A 9,398-nucleotide genomic window follows, 5' to 3' on the forward strand; every position below is an offset into this window, starting at 1 on the left:
GTAGGCGTGGCTACGGTGCCTGGGCTTTGGAGGACAGGGAATCATTGGAAACAAAGGAACAAAAGGAGAGAAGGAAGGAAGAGGCAAAGGTGGGTTAGCAAGGAGAAAAAATCCACATGAGCTGCGAGGAAGGACTCCAATAACAGCGTGAAAAGGCCCAGATGAAGAACACAAGCAAGTACCATGGGATTATGAATGGAAGATAGACCACATGGGAAGGATTAAGGCAGACGGCTTTGGATAGGGGCTGGGAGATGGATGGTGAGGGTATCAAGACAGTGTAAGTGGAATATCTGCCCAGCCCAAGGTAAATAAGGCGAGTATAAATCTAACAGGTGTCTGTGTCTTGTTATTTGTGACAGTGGTTTAAATAATTCCGCTGTGATAATCTTAGTGCTAATAATAGACCCTAAATAGCCCAACAGCCCTTATTTAATTTACTACAACACTACTGCCATAAAATCCTGTCATTGTTCATATATGTACATGATAGAAGGTAGACAGGTAGATAGACAGGTAGATTGATAGGGAGAAACACAGAAATTATGATTAGGCTGTTAATGCACCCCTAATCTATCTGAATAAAATATACTTTAAATTTAAAACATCCTTACATTTGCCCTTAACAAGCAGCAAATTTTAAACCTATAACCCAAATGATACCAGCCAAGATTTTTAACAATAAGAACAAGAAATAAAAGTATTAAAATCATATCGTTTTGCTGACAAGCATGCAAAGGTGCTGACACTGGTTGCTGTCCACATGGCATAGTCGCTGGGCAGCCCTTCTATCTGTGGGTGCAAGCTGCCCCACCCATTCTGAGAACTTTTGAAAGACCCTCAGAAGTCCTCATATCCACTGACTCTCCTCTTAGGAAACTACTCAACCTCTATATGTAATACAGAAATGTTCAAAGCAGACATAGTAGCTCACACCTGTAATCTCAGCATTCAGGAGGCTGAGGCAGAAGGACCTCCACAAATCTGAGCCCAACCTGGGATACAATAGTAAGTTTAAGGCCAGCCTGGGCTACAGAATGAGATCCTAATAATTTTTTAATAATTTTTTTTCAGTTAAAGTATTATTTGTAATAGAGAAGACTAGTATCAGTCTACGTGCCCTGAAACTGTTCTTTAAAAATAACAAGAAAACCAGAGAGGAGGGACTAGAGAGACAGCTCGGCAGTCAAGAACAAGTACTGCTCTGCAAAGGACCTGAGTTCAGATTTCAGCGCCCAAGTAGGTTGGCCCACAACCAGTAGCTCCAACTCCAAGGAATCACCCAAACACAGCAAGGGCTGTTCAGTCAGGGCCAAATTTATATGCCCATATCTTGGAAGCTTAGCTCTTCCTATAATCTCAAACCTATACAGACTCTGTGTTGGTCCAAGATACACAAGTATTTACAGGGCATAAATGTATAACTCTCTGCATGGCTAACTAATGGATGCCCTGGGGTGCTAAGTACAGAATCTTCATTTCAAGTTTCTTCAAATGTGAGCCAAGGGGGGGGGGGAGAGAATGGTACTCCATGATCCTTCTACATAAACGGACACTTTGAAGATTTCCGGCCTCCCCCTCAGCCCTGCATGCTCTTCTGTGGGCCTGTTTTCTCTCTAGGAAGTGGGCAGTCACACTCAGTGGAAAGAGGAACAGATGTAGTTTTGAAGGGCACAGAAAAGCACTCTGCTGGCGTGTGCCTTGCCTTTCTTTCAAGGAACTGAAGGCACAAGGCAACAGACACAAAGCTGCTGACTTTCCAGTTCTCAGAACCCAGGCTCTCACCGCAGACCAGACAGCAGAGAGCAGGATCAGAGCAAGGAGTGTGGTGAGGAAACATCAAATGGGGAGGCACGCAGGAGGACCCTGAGCATGCTGGCTAGCTAGAATCCCACTGGGGCCTGCGGAGAGATAAGTAGCGAAATGGCAGGACATTCCTCCTTAAACTCATATGGCCTCTGATGAAGAACTGTGGCCTGCCTGTGCAGCCCTTTTCTAAAATGTCAACGCCGCAGATCACTTAGCCAGATGGCCCAAGCTGTTCGGGGCTATGTTTTTTATTTACAGTTTTATATGACTTTGGATAACTTCTCGACCTGTGTCGGTAAAATGCAGATGTCAGCTGTGTCTGTCATGGGGCTGCTGTGAAGATTCTATTGGCTGATAGATGTACACTAAGAAGGGAACCCAGCAGAAAAACGCATGCCCGTAAGAGGAAATCCTGCCAAGGTGATCTGACCAAGTGCCAGGGTCCATGCAGGTCTGACCAGGTTCACGGAGCCCTTCAGAAAGCAGCGCTCTGGCTTTGGCCCTGGACAGAACAGTGCCACCCCGACTCTGTGCACAGGTTACAAGTCCCTGGGGCCACAGGCAACAGAAACAATGCCAAGTTGTGCCTCCCCCAGCAACTGCCTATTTCTGGAGAGAGTGGCCGGCAAGCAACTAGGATCGAGCAATTTGGCAGGAAGCCTGCATTCTGTAAACCCCAAGGGCAGGAAGTCCACACACACCAAAGGGTCCCCCACCACACCCTAGGAGAAGGAAGGGCCAGCCAGAGGGGATGGAATAGGTTATTTCCTTCTCTAAGGCTTTGAATAGTCACTCCAACGCAGTTAGACAAGGGTGGCTAAGGGCACACACACATTTCTCACACCCACCCAATTCCTGACCTTAATGTCACTTAATAAGCCAAGCCTAGAGTCCTATCTGCAAGGAGAATTGCAAATCACTTGGCTGGGGCTCCGCATATGAGGTGGCTTTGTAATATGAGCAGTGCGTCCACTAACAACTAGAGCAAGACCATTAACTTCATTACACCTGTCACTCTGCCAGCTGAGTCGCCAAACTGCCATGATAAAAGTACATTATGCCCAAGGAGTGCCACCCGGCCCCCCTTCCGGGAAGCACACACACACTCATCCGCTGCAGACAGTTTGTGTCTGTACCTGTATCAAGAACACGACTGTAAACAGCTTGGAACTTGGCTGCAGAATACCTCAGACTCTGTGCAGCTACGAACCTTTCCCTTTCCTGGGAAGAAGAATGTGGGTATAGACCAGAAGACCAAGATGGAGTCAGGAGTGGACAAGGATGGGCAGCCTAGTAAAAAACAAGGGGAGGGAAGGGAGGTTAGGGAGCACGGATATCCGGTAAGTGGATTCTACCATTAAGCCCAAAGTAAAAATGAGAGACACACCCTTTTCACCTCTAAACCAGGTCTCAGCACTCCAGGCAGGGGCCTCCTGAGCAGCTGCACTTCCACCAGGCCCCAGGAGCGGCACACGGCCAGCTGGGCTGCACAGTGGGTTTGCAGTGCAAGCGTGTTGCAGACAGCAGTAATTTATTTATCCCTGTCATGTAACATTAACAATCTGTCTGAAGCTTGGCGAGCACCAACTTGCACTGTCATATAAACTGTCTGACAATCCTAAAGGTTTCATAAATGCTTCTCTTTTCCTAACTGACAACAAAACATCATTTCTTGTTTTTTTTTTTAAAGTTGTCGTCTTTTCCTTCCCTTTTCTCTCTTCCTTTTCAAAAAAAAAAAAAAAAAAAAAAAAAAAAAAAAAACTAAGGAAGAAGAAAAAAAAGAAAGAAAACCAGCAAGGAAAGAAGCCAGGTAGTCAGAAGTGATCTGTTAGCACTCTCAAACGCTTTACCATTTTCCTATGCTATATAAATAAATGAATGGGGTTGGGGCCAGTTTGGGGTCAGCTATGAGGGTTCTGGGGTACTTAAGTAAAATCTGCAAAACAAAATACAGTCATTAAAAATTAATAAAGGGTGTGGAGATCCAACCCCCACCTCATTCTACTCATGGGAATTTGAGCCAGACATTCTGCGTCCTCATTAAGTGAATGCTGGCAGGCTGTCAGGGGTTTAGTGGGTTCTGGGAATACCAATATATTAACCAGAAGACTTTTGCATACCCTTTACAGTTTTTATTCTAGAAAAGTCAACCATTTGGCACAGTAGAGCCTTATTTTTGTCCAGGAAAGCTCTCAACTGCCAATCAAGGGAGAAATTACAGCTACATTCTTCATAATTTCCAAGACCTAGCTGGAAAACAAGCTTGGTGGAGAGAAAAGTCCTCATGAAAACAACAACAGCAAAAAAAAAAAAAAAAGAAAGAAAGAAAGAAAGAAAAAACAGCTTAAAAAGGTCAAAGTATCATTTCAAAGAAAAGCAATCTATCTTTAGATCAAATGGATGTGCAACAACACAGACATTATTCCCGAGTCTTCCTGTAACAGAGGAAAACCAATATTAATTGGGAATCTGACCCCAATACATGTATAGCCGTGAACAGTACAGGCACTCACTTCTGTCACCCGACATGAGCACAGGCAACGGCATACATGTACACAGGAGCACGTGCCACACAATCTCCCCCAAAAGTGGCAGGTGCTGGGGAATATGAAATTCAAATACTGGGCAGAATTGGGGGAGGGGCGTGTGTGTGCAGAATTCCCATTCCTGTGTGGGGGAGGGGCGTGTGTGCAGAATTCCCATTCCTATGTGTGTGGGGGAGGGGCGTGTGTGTGCAGAATTCCCATTCCTGTGTGTGGGGGAGGGGCGTGTGTGTGCAGAATTCCCATTCCTATGTGTGTGGGGGAGGGGCGTGTGTGTGCAGAATTCCCATTCCTGTGTGGGGGAGGGGCGTGTGTGCAGAATTCCCATTCCTATGTGTGTGGGGGAGGGGCGTGTGTGTGCAGAATTCCCATTCCTATCTGTGTGGGGGAGGGGCGTGTGTGTGCAGAATTCCCATTCCTATGTGTGTGGGGGAGGGGCGTGTGTGTGCAGAATTCCCATTCCTATGTGTGTGGGGGAGGGGCGTGTGTGTGCAGAATTCCCATTCCTATGTGTGTGGGGGAGGGGCGTGTGTGTGCAGAATTCCCATTCCTGTGTGGGGGAGGGGCGTGTGTGTGCAGAATTCCCATTCCTATGTGTGTGGGGGAGGGGCGTGTGTGTGCAGAATTCCCATTCCTATGTGTGTGGGGGAGGGGCGTGTGTGTGCAGAATTCCCATTCCTATTTGTGTGTGGGGGAGGGGCGTGTGTGTGCAGAATTCCCATTCCTATGTGTGTGGGGGAGGGGCGTGTGTGTGCAGAATTCCCATTCCTATGTGTGTGGGGGAGGGGCGTGTGTGTGCAGAATTCCCATTCCTATCTGTGTGGGGGAGGGGCGTGTGTGTGCAGAATTCCCATTCCTATGTGTGTGGGGGAGGGGCGTGTGTGTGCAGAATTCCCATTCCTATTTGTGTGGGGGAGGGGCGTGTGTGTGCAGAATTCCCATTCCTATGTGTGTGGGGGAGGGGCGTGTGTGTGCAGAATTCCCATTCCTATTTGTGTGGGGGGAGGGGCGTGTGTGTGCATGTCAACGCAAAAGAGGTCAACATAAGATCTTTTCTTCAATCTCTCCTCACCGTATTTTTTGAGTCAGGGTCTCTCACTGAATCTAGAGCTCACGAATTCATCTGGACTGGCTGGCTGGCAAGTTCCAGGTATCTGTCCATCTCTGCACCTTCGTCACTGGTGGCTACATGGGCACTAGGGATCTTAACCCAGGTACTTGTGCTTGCACTCCAAGCATCTTACTGACTGAGCCATCTCCCCAGGCCCCTATTTTCTTATTTTAAAACTCACAGTTCACTTCTCGTGTACACTCATAATATAGGTCAAGATGTAATTTCCCATCTAACACAGCCCATATTGGCAGAAAGTAACATCAGAGAATAATGGCTTCTGGAAGATTTTTCTACAAAAGGGAAAGATTGAAGAAGCAGGGAGCAGGTGAGCCAAGGAGAGATGAAAGGAGGAAGAAAGGAAAGGGAAACATAGGAACACCGCAATTGGCCACCATTAACATTAATACGTGTGTCCAAGGGAATCTGCAGTGTGTTGGATAACTCTCACATTTTCCAGGTTAAAATGCCGCACTCCTTTCCGAGCTGTTACTTCCTGAGTTTTCTCTGTCAGTTCTGACCCCAAACGAGACATATCCTAGCGACTCCGTAAGCCCAGACTCAGAAGAAAGAAAAGAGGAAACATGACCAGGATTTCTATGAGGATCTAACCGGTCTGTACACGTGCAGGTATCTCTACCTAGAATCCTATGGGCTTTAGCTTCGTATGATGACAGGACAACCCTGCATACCACTATAAAGTGACTGACTTAATGTGGGGCATATGCACAGGGATACAGAGTTTGGGGGTCTTTACTTGCCAGCCAGCCAGAAACTACGGACAGGGCGCAGAAGTCATCCTTCCCTCTCTTTGCTTCCCTGCCAGGCTAGGAATCCAGTCCTCCAGCAACCCAGATAAAAAACAAGAAAATGACCCACGAGCTATAGGGCCTCTCTGCCAGGCTGCTAAGTCAAGCACAGTCCGAAACTGTAAACACCTCTGAAGAAGGCCCTGGCTCTCAACATGCCTGGCAAGAGAACTATTCTCGGGACAGTCCCAAGTTGAGGGGAAATAACTATTTGCCTATGGATGTATATATTCTAACAGAGACGGGTGGAGAAAAGACTGTTGAACGACAAATGATGTGCCAACAGATTGCCACGAAATCCCTTAAGAAGCAGCTGGCGCTGGCTGGGCTCCACCACAGGGCCGTGGTCATGAAAACCAAGCACCCAAAAGGTGGAGTCAAGAGATAGCCCTAAAGACCCGCTGGCACAAGTCTTTCCAACGTAAACACAAACCTACAGGACCTAGAATCATAGACAAGGGTGGTGAGCTCTTACAAGGGTAGGGGCAGAACACCGAGAAGCTAGAGGGTTTGTTGGCTTTGTTGTTGTTGTTGTTTAACAAGGGGAAGGTATTTACAATTCTGTTACAGTAAATCCCTGACATTTACAGTCCCGGCTCTAATTCTTAGCTGTGTTCTACATTGGTAGCAAAGTTAATTTCTTAAAGAGTTAAGCCTTCTCTGGAATGACAGAAAACAAATACTAAAATCCAATAAATACTGGTAATACTTAGACCCCTTCATTGTCTGTGTAATGATTCAGATTTGACAGTGTTTCTTTACAGAACATTTATTCTACATTTCAAAAGGAATGAGCAAAGGCAGATTTACGATGCCAGTAAGCTGAGTTTAAACCACAGGGGAACACTGTAACTTCTTCCATATAAAATGAGGCCCTGGCTTGGGGAGTCTTCATAGAACCATCCATGAAAATCCAATACACAGTCCCAAAAGCCCAGGACAGATACAGACGAGCGGATAACGCTTGGGGACACCCAAACCAATGGAAAGCCATTGGAAGATGAGCCTGGCAGTGTTTGCGCAGCACGGCCCCCTACTTTTTTTTTTTTACCTGGTGCTAGGACTGAACCCCAGAGGCTAGGAAAGCCTGGCGCCCCTGAAAGCTACCTCTGCACTCCAACACTCTGCTTTGAAGATCCAGCAGGGCTCACCCTCTTTACCACCTCAAGTGTGGCCCTTGAGAACAACCTCTCACTTCACAGCCCACAATGCCTAACACACAGAAGGTCACCAATAAATATCACTGTCATAATTAACTCTAACTTTTAGCAAGGAGTTCAGGGATGGCAAGGTGGCAAAACACTTAGAAAAGAAGGGGCGAGGGGGAGACAGACTCGGGGCGGGGGAAGAAAAGCCAATCAAAATAATCCGTTCTAGTTCATTAAGAGTCTTTGTGGAAAAACAAAACGTTCCGTTGACTGAAGTACTGACACTCAGCAGTCATCCTGTGCCTGGGCAGAAACTAGGAAGCCCCACTTGTTTTAACGAGTTTCTCACTGTCCCGACTGGCCAAGGCAGTGCCTCTCCAGGTAACCCGGAACGGACGCCCCTAGCGTGGGCTCTTGGAATGATGCCCACCCACCATGCGTCCCCGTGGTCCTGAAACCTCCGCTCACTGAGAACCCTTGCAATGAAAAAGAAGAAAGACAAGACAGGACAAAAAGAAAAAGTTTAAAAATGAGCAAGCAAATGCTCCCTGTGGCACCACAGCGAGTTAACGCACAGAGAGCCCACTGTCTCCCAGCGGCGTACTCACAGGGCGCGCCCCCCAGCCGTGCCCAGACGGCACGCCGGGCAGGGGTCCGGGGAAGCCTCCTTCAGCCCGTAGAGCGCAGAGCCACAACCAAACGCAGAGGCCGGCTGGGTGCTCTCCGCTTCCTGTTTATTCCACCGTGAGGGTCAAAGAGAAATTCAACACACGCCTGCTTCCTCCCGGCCCGGAGACCCAGCCTAAGAGTAACAGCAGCCGCCCCAGACAATCGACTTTGCCAGCCAATGCCAGGAGCCCCGGGCAGCCCGCGGCCGACGTCAAAGCGCGCGGGGGGAGAGGAGACGGTCTGCGGGCTGGGAAGCCTGGAGCCCGGGCGCCCGGGCGCAAGGTGCAGGGGGAGGCTGCGGTGCCAGCTCGGGCCGCCCCCGGGCCGCCCGGTCGCCGCTGACTTCCAGCCCCCAACGGCCGCGGCAGCTCACCCACGGGCCTAGGAGCGTCGCCGCTTGGGACGGACAACCCCCCCCCGCGCGCCCACCCGGACCGCTGGGTGCTGCAGGATGAAGCGGCTAGAGCGGGACCCTGCAGAACACCGGGTCCCCGGGTGGCCAAGACTACGCCGAGCCGAGCCCTCCCGGGGACGGGCAGGCGCCCCGGCCGCCCCCCACGATCACCCGAGACACAGCGTCACAGACCCGGTGTGCCGGTCCCGGGGACGCGGGGACTAGGAGAGCAGCAGTCCGGCTCAGGCTGCCTGGCATCCCGACCCGGGTGCCCCGACCCCCCTTTCCTCCCGCCCCGGCGCAGAGGTGAACTCTGGCCAGGCGCGGAGACCGCGGCGGGCGGGCGACACTCACCTGCCGCAGCCCCCTGGATGGGTGAGCGGGACCGCCCACCGCGCGGTCGGGCCACCGGCCCCACGGGCTGCGGGGGAGGGGCAGCGCTCCGGGCGGCGCGGCGCGGCGTGGCTCTTTAAGAGGGACCTGCCACCGGGCTCCCGGAGCTCCCCGCCCCCCCCCCCCCCTCGCCTTCTCAGGACTTGCAGCCTGTCTGGCGGCCGCCGCCGCGACTCCTCCCCGGCTCGCTGGGGATCCCCGCCGGCTGACCGGAGGGAGGGAGGGAGGGAGGGAGGGGGGAGGGAGAGCGCCGGTGCTGTCGGGCGGGCTGGGGGGGGGGGGGGGGCGCCTCCCGCCACCGCGCCCGCCGAGGCTGAGTCTGTCTCCAGTCAGCCTCGGCCGCTCCTCCCCCGGCTCTGCGGCGGGGACCCGGCGTGCGGCCAGACGGCGGGGGCGGGGGGCGCCGCCGGGGGACGCGGCCCCGCCCAGGTGCACACCCGGTGCCCCCCAAGGCTGCAGGACCCGGGCTGGGAGGGATGGAGAGGGGGCGGATCGGAACCCCACCCGAGCCCCTGAGCCCTG

The 9,398-nt window shown here is 51.2% G+C and overlaps 1 protein-coding gene across 8 annotated transcripts in view; it reads right to left on the minus strand.

Moving 5' to 3' along the window:
* Nucleotides 1-9,061, minus strand: part of Ldlrad4 (low density lipoprotein receptor class A domain containing 4) — a 334,264-nt gene extending 325,203 nt beyond the window's left edge. For 2 of the 8 annotated variants that reach the window (XM_060377110.1, XM_060377112.1), the window contains exon 1: nt 8,838-9,061. The gene's annotated coding sequence lies outside the window, so the exon portion shown is untranslated. Of the gene's footprint in view, nt 1-2,945; nt 3,100-8,028; nt 8,208-8,837 lie in introns of those variants that run through there. The other 6 variants (XM_060377116.1, XM_060377111.1, XM_060377114.1 and 3 more) reach the window with 5 other exon arrangements.
* Nucleotides 9,062-9,398: the final 337 nt, after the last annotated feature.

Source organism: Meriones unguiculatus, chromosome 2 (assembly GCF_030254825.1).
Source record: "Meriones unguiculatus strain TT.TT164.6M chromosome 2, Bangor_MerUng_6.1, whole genome shotgun sequence".
NCBI classification, from domain to species: Eukaryota; Metazoa; Chordata; class Mammalia; order Rodentia; family Muridae; genus Meriones; species Meriones unguiculatus.